General features: G+C 36.8%; 1 pseudogene; it reads right to left on the reverse strand.

Annotated features, from left to right (window-relative positions):
- Positions 1–4416: 4416 nt before the first annotated feature.
- LOC132618025 ((+)-pulegone reductase-like) lies at positions 4417–12915 on the reverse strand (annotated as a pseudogene).
- Positions 12916–13835: the final 920 nt, after the last annotated feature.

The following is a 13835-nucleotide window of genomic DNA, read 5'->3' on the forward strand; positions in this document are numbered from 1 at the left end:
ATATTCATGTTTAAGTGTGTGGCGTACATTAGGGCGATCAAGGACATGTATAATGGGACCAAGATCAGGGTAAGGACTATGGGAGGAGACTCCGAGCACTTCCCAGTGATGATGGGGTTGCACCAGAGATCAGCTCTTAGCCCATTTTTATTCTCCTTGGTGATTGATGGATTGACGCGGCAAGTTCAAGGTGAGGTGCCATAGTGTATGTTATTTGCGGATGACACGGTCCTGATTGACGAGTCTCGCAGCGGAGTTAACGCTAAGCTGGAGGTTTGGAGACAAACTCTGAAGTCTAAAGGGTTCAAGTTGAGTAGGACCAAGACAGAGTACTTGGAGTGCAAGTTCAGTGATATAGTGCATGAGGCTGACGTGGAAGTGAAGCTTGGCACCCAGGTCATACAGAAGAAAGATAGTTTCAAGTGTCTTGGGTTTATTATACAAGGAAATAGGGAGATTGATGATGATGTCACACACCGTACTGGTGCAGGGTGGATGAAATAGAGGCTTGCCTCCGGAGTGTTGTGTGACAAGAAGGTGCCACCAAAACTTAAAGGCAAGTTCTACAAAGTGGTGGTTAGACCAACTATGTTGTATGGGGCGGAGTGTTGGCCAGTCAAGAAATCTCATGTTCAGAAGATGAAAGTGGCGGAAATGAGAATGCTGTGATGGATGTGTGGGCACACTAGTAGCGATAGGATTAGGAATGGAGTCATCCGAGACAAGGTTGGAGTAGCCTTAGTGGAAGACAAGATGGTTTGGGCATGTGATGCAGAGAGATGTGAATGCCCCAGTGCGGAGGTGCGAGAGGCTGACTAGCGACGGTTTCAGAAGAGGTAGAGGTAGGCCGAAGAAGTATTGGGGGGAAGTGATTAAACAGGACATGGCACATTTCCTGCTTACCGAGGACATGACCTTAGATAGGAGGGTATGGAGGACTCATATTAGGGTAGAAGACTAGTAGGTAGTCGCGTTTATCCTTTCTTACGAGTAGTTATATTGCTCTATAGTTTCTTGTCTCTTGATTTCTGCGAGTATCTGTTGGTTTATAATGGCTTATTTACTTTCATTATTTTCATTTTCATAATTGCTTTGATTTGTTTGTCCCTATCTGACCTTTCTTATGCTTTTTCTTGAGCCGAGGGTCTTCCGGAAACAACCACCCTACCTAAGGTGGGAGTAAGGTCTGCGTACACTCTACCCTCCCCAGACCCCACACCGTGGGATTCACTGGGTATGTTGTTGTTGTTGTTGTAGTATTCATGTTTAAGTGAATATTTTAATTTCTGACATGAAGTTGTTACCCTTTTACACAAGGTCGAATGATTGGCAGCCATATATTAACGGTTTTCTTGAAATTTATTTTAGAAAACATGCAACGAATTATCGAAGTCATTATCCATGAGAAAATTACTACCTTTAACTAGAAGCCATGCTAAAATTTAAAAATACTTTAGAAGAGATTATTTATAAACTAATTAAAGAAAAAAAATAAGAAAGAAAGAAATTTGTACTGCCTAAACCGGCTGATTTCTTTGATTAGAAAATAGCCGAAGACAAGAAATGAAAAAGACATATTTCGAGCTAAACCATGTATATATATAATTTTTAGAAAATAAGGTAATAAGAAACTATTCGAAGGAAAATGGTGGCATGCCAAACACGCAACAGTAAGACCAAAACATAAACACGCAACACAACAGCTTGTTCAATGTGTTTTCTTAGATCCCCTATTCATAAAAAATATAAAAAGAATTGAAAATAAGGAGTAGTTAAAAGATGTAAAAATTCTTGGGCAAAGTATATTTTAATCAAGTGCAACGATCAGTTTATTCTCGAACAGAGGGGCAAATGTTGATAGCTCGTTAATCAAGTTCATCACAACTCTCTACGACCATAATTTTATTAATTATATTTATCGTATTATTTATATACACACACTTGCACCCTGTGTTAGTGTTCCATGCTTTATATGCGGCTGTAACGCTGTTGATAGCCAATTTAAAATGTGGAAACTGTGTAATTATAAGGGAAGAAAAAAATAGTGTACTCCAAATGCACTAAATGGAGGAATTTTGTCTTAAACAAGATACTAATTAACAATGGATGCAAGCATCTGAGAATGTCGGCACAATTTCAATATATAAACTTATATCTTTTAATAATGTTCGATGATTTATAGATTTTTAAAATTAAAAAGTGCAGGTTAATTTTAAAAAATCTGGAAGTTGGAACTAACACATCGTGCCTTGTGTAATGCTTGTACCGTTGTACGTAGTATCATATAATATCGTTGAACTTCAATTGCTCATTTGCACATCATGTACGACGTCAAAAACGAATCTCCCGCGTCAACAATCTAGTAATGCTTTGCTTTAATATATTTCTACCATCTCAAATTATTTGTCGCGATTACTAAAATTAGTTATCTCAAATTATTTTTTATTTTTTATTTTCAAGACATGATTAATTACGTATTTTTTTTTTCATTTTATCCTTAGTAGTAATTGTTCTTGAAAACTACAAACATTTCAATCTTAAAATATAAATATGGTGAAATAGTTCCAAAAAAACTCTTTTATTTAATGTTTTCTTAAATGACGTGTAAAAGAGAAACACAACAAAGAGTTTGAGATCAAAGAGAATATATGCAAATTCTTCATAGCTTACGTTCGTTTGCTTTCTTTTAAGCTAATCATTCACCAATTTCGCAGTAAGTTAAAGGTTAGTAACACTTGGATAACATCATTCAACACTGATCAATTTTAATTTGGGAGGCAAGAGACGTCAAACTAGTTAATTGGACTGATCCACCTATTCACTATGTCAAGATAAACAAAGAAGGGCGTTGCAAGTGGAATTGTGGAGTACCTAGGATCAGCAGCGATATATTTGCTTACTCTCTAGATTTGGGGCTAGGTTTCAAGAAATTGGGCTAGGGCAAATTAAGACAACTGCCTTATGGACTCATTTGGTGCAAGAGAAAGGATATAGGCATAAAGAAATTTACACTTTGTAAATTTTGTCCTTATGTTGTGCTGGTCTTTAATTTATGGCCCTCATAAAAAAATAAAAAAATTGTAGGGTATAAGTTTAAATTTTCATATCATAATATCTCACCAGTTATACCTTGACATGTCTTCAATTACTAAAGAACTTATGCCCCAGCGGTTGCTAAAGGGAAAAAAATTAAAGACCGGACCATTTTAAGGACAAAACATGCGCTTTTATGTCTGGTGAACTCTGTCCACGAACGAGGTACAAGAAATCAAGAAATTAGTGCAATGACTTACAACAAAGGAACAAAAGGCCCAGTCGAGCTGCTAATCATATGGCTTAACAGGATTATTAGACAATAATTTTTTGGAACTTCCCCATCAAATTGAAGGTATTAAGAATAATAATGGATGACATTTATCACTATATCGAGTTGTGACGAGGAAGAAGACTGATTTCATCTATGAAACACAATAAATGCATACTTTGTAGGGATAGGTAGAATTTAGTCCACAGATTCATACTTCACTTTTGTACAGAATGGAGACAATATTTATTGGACAACAAAAAACAAAGCACTCCTCTCTATCATGTTTTTGTTCATGTCTATATAACATACCCCATAAAGACATGCACTTGCATCCAAATTGTATTTAGTTGGATATGCATATTGTTTTTGAGGAGGTTCCTTTTTATGTTCCCTTTTTAACTTTTTGGTTCTTAATATAAAAGTACAGTGCGTAATTAATGTCTCATATTGGTAACTGAAAAGAAAAGTAAGTTAGTTATAAAACGTTGGATACTCTTAATGGAGTGAGACTTTTTTGCGTAAAATCGTGTGGGTATGACCTAAAACAAACAATATCACACAATGTTTAGAGTATCTTTGGACTGTTATAACCCAACAATTAGTATCAGAGCCATGATCCAACGAGATGAGTATGAAGATGACAGAGTGATGGCATAAGGCTTATTGCCTTTGCCTAACTATGGACCGGTTTGCTACTTACCTGTAGCTTCAACTATGCATACACATAAGCTAGTGAATTTTGGTGGCCATAAATACTTAATTGATGTGGGTGACACACAATTAATCTCTAAATTAGCCCATGAATGATGACGAGTCATGTTGAACTTAATTCAAGGAGGAGATTGTTGAATGTATGTGAACAATGTCCGACATTGGTAGGTTAAAAGAAAAGTAACCTATTTATAAAGTGTGGGATACTTTTAATGGTGTGAGGCCTAGACAGTGCAAGTTTAGCTTAAAACGAATAATATCGCACCATGTTAAGAATATGTTTGAGCTTTTAACCCAACACAAGATGGGTACTGAGGATCAATATCAAACCCTACCACCACAGGATGACTTAATAATTAAAAAGAGAAAGCATTCAAGGATATTAGAGACTCAACATATGTCACAACCATCGATCTTCTTTTTAATCAATGCAAATCAACACAAACTTAATCACCCTTTCTTATATCTCCTCTTATACACGTCATGTAACATTTCCATAAAAAGGACAAATTAGCATAGTTAACAAGCATAAATAGATACAAATATTGTCGTTTTCTTGTTCTTATTCCAAGGATAATTGAAGGGGGAAGTAGTTTAAGAAGTACTAACATGAAGAATTGCTTTTCCAACATTAGAGCTAGAAAATAGAGATATTAAACTCTCCAAAAAGCTCTCAATATCATCGTAAATTTTGTGTTTGGACTTTATTTTGCCCTCTTTCAAGTGAACTTCCATCTCCTTTATGAAATCTTCAAAGTGATTATAATAGGAACCCTTTCATCATAACTTCTTTACCCACTATGTTCAATAAATTCCAAACTTCTTCTCTTTCTTTCCAAACCTACAAAGACCAATCTTTATTTTCGTTTAGTATAGTTCATTTTTAATTTAAAAAAGACAAAAAGGAAATGGCATATCAATGAATTTCGAATACCAAATGATTATACGAACAAAGTACCTTATCGTACTCTGATATCATCCCACAAAGTGCAATATGAGCTCCGTGATTGACATGATTAATGACAGCCTCAAGCATTTTACCACCAACATTGTCAAAATACACATCAATTCCATCAGGGAAATATCTGTAAGAAATAGTGATAACGTGAGTAAGTAATATCTGAAAAAATAGCCCAAGGAATATAAAAAAATTTAGTACCAGAAAAGGTAAAAAGATAGAAGGACCCAAAAAAAAAGGATGAAGCAAAAAAAATTTACTTGCTTAATGCAGCATCATAATCTGTCTCTATACGGTAATTAAAAGCATCATCATACCCAAATTCTTCTTTCAACAGCTTCACCTACAAAAAGAAAATAAAATTCAACGAAAATTCATGTTACAAGTTACTTAAGTCCACTAGACAAGACAAATTTTGACCGAGTTATCTCAAGAAATCTTGCCCAAAACAACTTCTGCAGCTGTTTTAATTAGGTGTAAAATTTAACCTATTTGAGAGAAAAAGTTTCAAACTATAAGTTTTGGTGGTGGTCGTTTGATTTGTGCCATAAAGGATAATAACTTTACTATAAAATACATAATTATTTTATCATACGTTAGGTTGAACTTTTACTTTCGCTATTAGCAATTTCAGAATTATCTCTGTCACAATTATGACATTATTTTTTACACCGTGCTTAATGTGGAATAACAATCTCGAATTTACGTACTAATCTCGAGACAAAACACTAAAAAAAAAAGTTTGTACCCAATTTATCCAGTGTAAAATCAAATAGATGTTTCATACTCCTATATACTCCAAATATCCCTTCTTCTTTTTTTTTAATCCTAATAAACCATACGACTATCAACAAAATATTAAAATCTCGCGCGGTACAACTTGTTCACCGACAAAAAATTATTGGGGTACATATCTATTAAACCAATTCTTTAGTTAGAGAAAAAGAAGTATCTAAGTAATTCTTACGACTAGTATAGTAGTATCAAACAATCATATAAATTATTTGGTGGGTTTAGCACCAATAATATCTATCTCTGGTTCGTAAAGATATTGTTGTATACGGGTAAAACCGAGGATACGGACATGTTCGGTTTCTCGTTGTCATGATTATGCTCGGGCATGATATGACCGGCTCGTCGGGAACGAGGCTTCAAGCTTGATCTGGGATGAGGCGATAAAGGAAGGGCAGTTAATTGCCATAAGGAGAAGACCGAAATATCCACCCTCAACCGGATATTTCGGCATTGATCTCGACAACAGCTGTCACCAGATTTCTTTCCTTTATTTAGAATTGTACTAGGGTTGGGACTCCTCTACTAGATAAAGAGGAGGTTCCCATCCATTGTAGGGGGCTGGCAACAGAAAGAGTGAAAGAGTTCATATCAGAAAATAATAAAAATCCTTTGAAACCATTCCCATTTATTCCTAAGTTCATCTTTACTATTCATCATGTAAGTACTCAACAGAGGGTGCACGGGGACTATATAGCCGGAGTAGATGGTGCACTATGAATGGAGCATTCACGTTTGAAGTGAAATAACGGAGGAGCACAACGATCCTCCAAAATAACGGATGAATTTGGCCGAGGGTAATCTCATACCGTTTGCAGAAATCCACTACCACGGGATCGAGTGTGCTAAATGTGAAAGGATAGGTATAAACACTTAAATACCCTTCCATGTAGGTCGTTATGGCTTCATCCTGGTCGGGAATAACGACCTCCTTACCTTTCCACTCACAATCGACCTTGACCTGCTCGAGTTTACTCTGGGGTATCGTGCACAAATAAACTGATATTTCGACACCTCAATCCCCTTATTGATAGGGTTTCTCGAACTTGAAATCCCGGATGGTCGAGCAATCTTGAGGAATGAAGTCAGTCAGTACTGGCTTCGGTTTTAAAGCCGATGAGGTCTCACTGGTTTTAGCCTTTGAAGATTTGCTCGTCATTTCAGAAGTATGAAGATAAGAAGGTTTGAATGAAGGTTTGAAGATTGAGTAGGAGACTGATAAGAAGATATGAAGGTATGAAGGTTTGAAGATATGAGGATCAACGCGCACGAAAGTAAAACTCTTTTTGGTAAAAGTCAGAAAGTGAAAAATGAAAGGGAAAACTTGTTTTTATAGAGTGAGGCCGAGACAGTTTGCCTTCCATAGCCGTCTTTAGAGCCAACAGGGTCTCGACACGTTCTGATGTCAGACGGATGTGACGGATGTGACCTTGATCATATCCAACCATGGGGAGCGTACGCGAGAAGGAACCGGGACGACCACTCGATTAACAGATCATATTTAAGCAGGTCGGCCTTCCGATGAGACCTAGGTCGGGCTCTCACACGAATACCACTATGATTAAGTAAAGCTTCTGTATCGATCACAAAAAATGTGGTCTCCAACCAATTACGGTCGAGTTTTGAATAAAATGTTCGAACATGGCAGCCGGTAGCAAAACATTTCGAATTTTTGTGAATTATAGAATAATAGATTATTGATCGAATATTGCAATACATATACAAAGATTCAGGTATAACCAACGCATACAGAATGCTCAATCAAGTCCAATAAAAACCAATTCGCAAATTCCCATTAAAAGTTGTTCCATTCCATAAAATTCCGACTATGTCGGATACATCAGTATAACAGGAAAAACGGGAGAAGCCCTACTCTACTGCTACTAATTAGAAAATTAAAGTAAAACAACAACACCCTTAACCGACCTAGCAAGTCGAAGGTTGAGATATTTAGCCTATTCCACGAGATGCGACGATGAAGCGTGATACCGATTAGATATCCCCATGACTTGCACCGGAGGCGGATGAACCGGGGATATTCGGCCCCGGTAGATCTTCTTCATCAAGTACTATTGTCGGCGGAGTTTTGCCAAAAGGCATTTCTCGACGGGTCTCCATGATATGACGGGTTCGAACCCGAGATCCGACCCCCGAATGCCTAACTGGGAAGGTTCCAGTCTCTCTGCACCCAGGTGCCCTCGGTGGCGCAGATGCTCTTCTTCCCCGAACAACATCCTCGACTACCAACTTTCCCTTGGAAGCCCTCCTCGTCTCAAGTCCTGAAAATCAAATACATTGGGTTGAGACATAATACAAGGAAATGAGGGTCGAAATGATCAAATTAGGAAATTACCATGGTCTTTGCCTTTCCACCCTTCGGGTGCCATCCTTCTCCAAGAACGTCCTACGCTACGAGAAGCTCGGAGAAGGGCGATCACCCATTCAAAATTAGCCGTAACAACCTTTGGTTCAACCGGATTTGGTGAGGGGTTCCACACCTCAAGAAAATCGGCAGACGATGGTCGATGAAGTTGAGTTGTGCATATCATCACAAACCGATGGAGCCACCCTCGGTCATAATCGTCTTCGGGGTCGATCAGGCTTCGACTTCCCCTGGGAACTATATGAACAATTCCCCCTCGGATCACCCGAGGTACATATATGTGAAGCAAATGGTGAAGGGTGAAGGCGACTCCGGCCACATTAGCCAACTTCTCAATACAATACACAAGTTTCCAGACCTGTGAAGCGATCTGCCCGATACATATTCGATACCCGCAACAGAAATCCTCGATCACTCGATGAACAGGGAGAGTGAACCCTATGGCATGTATGACAACGAATAACCGACAATGTGGTGATTTATTTTCACACCGTCCCCAACAGGGCGAACATCAACATCTGCGCCTAAGTTGCAATCTTCCCTGACTACGGTAATGGCGCCATCATTAATACAAGACTCAAAGTTCTACACCGAATCAAAATGGTGAAGAATTTTACAGTCGTTCGTATAGATAAGACCCGACGGGAGAATACTAGCAGCAAGAGATTCTAGCTCCCTATCAGAACCAGCGGCTCCTGTTGATGGTGTAAACGAGTGCTGATCTTCACCTTGAGTCAATAATGGGACGAGAGACATGTTCGTGGAAGGTTTTTCTTAACAGTAAATAGTCACGCCCTGATGAAGGAAGATTGAAAATCCGAGGATTACTACGAGCTCAATTCGGGAATCGCAGAAGGTTTTTGAGGAGGAGCAAAGTAAGATTTGAAGAAGTGCAGATGCATGGAAAAGGAAGAATACATGGGCTTTATATAGAAAGAGAATCAAGAGGTCCTGTAGCGTATCAAGGACTCTGACACAAGGAGGAATCCCAAAAGGATTTGGCGGCTGGGTAATGATGACCTAGCATCGGGCATAGTAAGATTTTGACTGGAAGGTCTTGTCCTAGGTAATTGGAGGCGGCTGTTCAGCTTTATTTAGGTCCATTCCCCGCCGTCAATAATTTTACCTCGGGAAATGGGGGGACTATCTGTATACGGGTAAAATCGAGGATACGGACATGCTCGGTTTCCCGTTGTCATGGTTATGCTCGGACACGATATGACCGGCTCGTCGGGAACGAGGCTTCAAGCTCGATCTGGGATGAGGCGATAAAGGAAGGGCGGTTAATTGCCATTAGGAGAAGACCGAAATATCCGCCCTCAACCGGATATTTCGGCGTCGATCTCGGCAACAGCTGTCACCAGATTTCTTTCCTTTATTTAGAATTGTACTAGGGTTGGGACGCCTCTACTAGATAAAGAGGAGGTTCCCATCCATTGTAGGGGGCTGGCAACAGAAAGAGTGAAAGAGTTCATATCAGAAAATAATAAGAATCCTTTGAAACCATTCCCATTTGTTCCTAAGTTCATCTTTACTATTCATCGTGTAAGTACTCAACAGAGGGTATCGACCTCGGTTTCTATACCCGAGGCCGGACATAACTAATATTTGGTCAGATCTGCTTCTTTATCTACTTATTGACTTATCTCGCAATTTAATCTCTAATTGAATTTAGCCACATATCTTTGGCGTCACGCATAAATTTAATTGTTCTCCATTTTAAGGTTAAACAATTGTAATAATCACCTAACGGATGCTTCTCCCTTAATCAGAGGTCTCGGGTTCGACCTCTGGATACGAAAAGTCATTTATATGGAGCGCTTTCCCTCGAATGGGACCCTATGCAGCGCGAATTCGAATGTAAAGGAGCTCCAATGTGTATACCGGTGGAACAAAAAAAATTGTGATAACTTTGTAGCACCAATAATACCGTTTCATCTGAGCCTACACTTCCAACAACTCGACAGCCTTTAAGTTTGGCTAGTTGTCCAGCTATGATTCCAATTCCTCTTGATGCTGCCGATATGTAAACATTTGATCCTTCTTTTGCATTTCCTATCTTTTGTATGCCCACCCACGTAGTTGGACCAGACATTCCTATTACACAACAGTAAAATAAATAAATTACTTTACGGTTATTTCCAATTACATCACTTAAACTAACACATAGTAAAAAAGGTTTAATACATAGACAACTCTTAAAACTTGCTAATAAATATTATTTAGACATTTAAATTATTGTTTTTTTTTAATTGAGCACCTGAAAACATGATAAAGTGACACTTTCGGTTCAAATTTTAATTTTTTTCTGCGTGTGTTCTCAAATGTCCACTACATAAATAAGTTAATCATTTAAAATAGGCTGAAGTGACTAAAGCACCCCTAAATTTGGCATGAATTGCAACTTTTGTCTCCAAACTATTGATGCACTTCAAGACACCCCTAAGCTTGGATAACTAGATTTTATTTCACCCCCGCGTTTCCACATGGCAAAGCAAGTGTGCACAAACACTTTCAGGCCCGTGGGAGGCTCCACATCAGCCTTTTTAAAAAAAATCAATTTTTTTTTACATTTCTTTAATTTTTTTTCCTATGCCAACATCTAAATCAGCACCTTCCTCTATTAAAAAGTATATTTTTTTTTTAAATCTGAAAAACTATTTTTTTTTAAATGTGGAAAACCCATTTTTTTAAAATAAATCTGGAGTTGAACTTTTTAAATCTGGAAAACTGAATTTTCTTAAAAAAACTGGAAAATTGATTTTTTTTATTTCAAAACCTATATTTTTTTAAAATTTGGAAAACTGAAATAAACCCGTTTTTCTAAAAAAAAATATGGAAAATTGAATTTTTAATTAAAAACCTGGACCTTTTTAAAATCTGGAATACTGACTTTTTTTAAGAATAAAGTGGAAAACTAACAATTTTTTTCTAGATTTAAAAAATATTCTAATTTACTAGGGTTATTTTCTTTTAAAAAAAGGGGTTTTCCACATTTAAAAAAAAAATCACTTTTTCCATATTTTTATAAAAATCCAGTTTTTATCAACTGTTTTCGAGTTCTTTTTTAAAGAAGTGTCCCAAAAGAATCATGAAAATCTGGATTTTTCAGGACACTTTTTAAAAAAATATCAAGTTTTCAATTTTTTTTAAATCCATCTTTTAAAGATATTTTAATTAAAAATCTACTTTTCCAGCTTTGTTAAAAAAAAAATCAAATTTTCCAGATTTTAAAAAAAAAAATCCATTGCTTTAGATTTTTTATAAAATAAAATAATTTAGTTTTACCATTTTTTTAAAAATAATTTATCTACGTGGAGCACACATAGGACGAAAATGCCAAGTGGATAGCGAGTACATTCCACTTGATGTGGCAGGGCAACGCATGGGTGAATTAAAATTCAGTTAGCCAAGCTCAAGGGTGTTAAGTTTTTGAAGTGCGTCAATAGTTTGGGGACTAAAGTTGCAATTCCTGTAAAGTTTAGGGGTGTTTTAGTCACTTCAGCCCTTAAAATATATCATATCCTTTAATTATACACATCATCCTCAATTGTAACATGCCTAAGATTTTATGCTTATTGAGACCGATTCGTATAATTAACTAAGGTGACATTTTTTAAGTGCATACTTAGCTATGTATTGAACATTTGAGAACAAACACGCAAAAAGAATTTTAAAATTCCAATCGAAAGTATCTACTATGAATATTTTATCATCTGTTCAGGTGCTCAATTGGAACAAGACATAATTCGAATGTCTAAATAAAATTTGGTGCAAGTTTGAGGGTATAACATACCTAAGCAACTAAAATAATCGGGCAACGTAATCCAAGCGGTAGGATTAACCTTCTGAAGCAAATTAGAAGGTATAACAACAAATTCAGCAACAGGGCAAAAATGGATAATCACTATCTCTTCCTCTGAATATTTGGTGTCCTTAGATCTAATCACCTTCCCCATTCCAATTGATTTTATCACCTGCAATTTCCATTGTATATTGATATATATCAGAATACTAGAATTATACATAATGTTAAAAAAAAAAAAAAAAAAAAAATCAGCATACTAGAGCTATACATTTAACTGGAAACAGGAAAACAGCTATTTCTTCTTCGCTATATTTGTAAGTTACTCACGAAAAATTACATAATGTAACCGATTATGCTTCATAATTACATTTTATAGCGGTACTTTTAAATAATTTTAAACATAGCTATAATTTTTTATATTTTATAGGGGAATACATGTACCCCTAAAATTGTAGGCACAAATCACAATTCTTGTATGCGCGTGTATTGTGTATCTACTATCGGTGTATATAAAGTGTATAAGTATATATACATGGTTATTGTATGTGCGCGCATACAATATGTATACATTACGTTTCGAAAGAGCATGCATACCATGTATATGCTACGTTTTGAAAGCAAAATACTGCTATAACATCGTTATTTTTCATTAAAAAACAGGCACTATTCTCGCTATTCACGAACCATTCCTTTCAAAAACTTAATGGTGAGAAGATAGTAAATTAACTTGGCCAAGTGGGATTTGGGGAAGAGAGTGGCCATCGTGGAGGCCACTCAATAGAGCGCACCTGTATGGAGAGATAGATGATTTGGAGAGCCACGTGTATATCTGGGATGGAATCTGCTCCTAGCGATAAATTTACAGTGCGTAGCTTAAGATGGTCAGAATTGGGAATACCAGTTGGTGCATAACTAGCAAGTTACCACTCTTTGCTCTCCACTTCCGACACAGCCATTCTCTCTGTGTATATGCTACGTTTTGAAAGGTTTCGAAATATATGTATAGGGGATGAGACTGTCAAGGCAGGCATAATAAGTGGTATAGGTCAGAATAGTGGTAATATTTCCATGGTCCTCAGGCGTAGAGGTGGTCCTTGTGCTGTACTTTTTCCCAGTCGAAATTATTGTGATAATTGACTTTTGGTCCAATATCAATGCATGCACGTTTTTAACGAGCTTGTTTGGACTTTTGATGGTTATTACAATCATTTTATGACGTATCGTGTTATATGGTATTATACTACATATTAATAAAATGTTTTGATAAATTGTATCGTTTGACTTTTATTGTTCATGATACCACGCACAAGCAATATGAATAAACTCACAAGATCTATGCGCCATTTAAAGTATTTTAAAGGGCAATCTTGATGATTAGTCATGTTCTACTCGCCCTACCAATACACTTAACTGGTAGCAATGCATCCACCTAACGAAGTTCTTGTGAAGATAGGGCAAATGATAGTAGTAACATTGTAGGGAATCTCATCCCCTGGTGAAGAAATGACAACCGGGACAATCTCACTATTGGAAAAACGTGCAAATCAGACTAAAGGTCGAGCAAACATTCAACATGATGAAGGGAAGGAAGGGGTGATTTTTTTTTTTTTGGCGAAAACATCGACACTTCTTTAAAGCTGTTAGTAAATTTCATTTAGACGCTCGAATTACGGTCTGTTTTGATTACGCATTGATCAAGTGCTTCTATTAGACAATTCTGAATCAAATTTTAGAAAAGCTTCTACACATGTTCTCAAGCACCCATTAAGTCGTAAAATCTCAGACCTATTCCAATTGATTCTGATGTAAAATTAAAGGAGGCAACATATTACATACGATCAATTATCTACGTAATGAATGTTTGAGAACACACGCA

The sequence above is a fragment of the Lycium barbarum genome, chromosome 11, assembly GCF_019175385.1.
Source record: "Lycium barbarum isolate Lr01 chromosome 11, ASM1917538v2, whole genome shotgun sequence".
Classification (NCBI taxonomy): Eukaryota; Viridiplantae; Streptophyta; class Magnoliopsida; order Solanales; family Solanaceae; genus Lycium; species Lycium barbarum.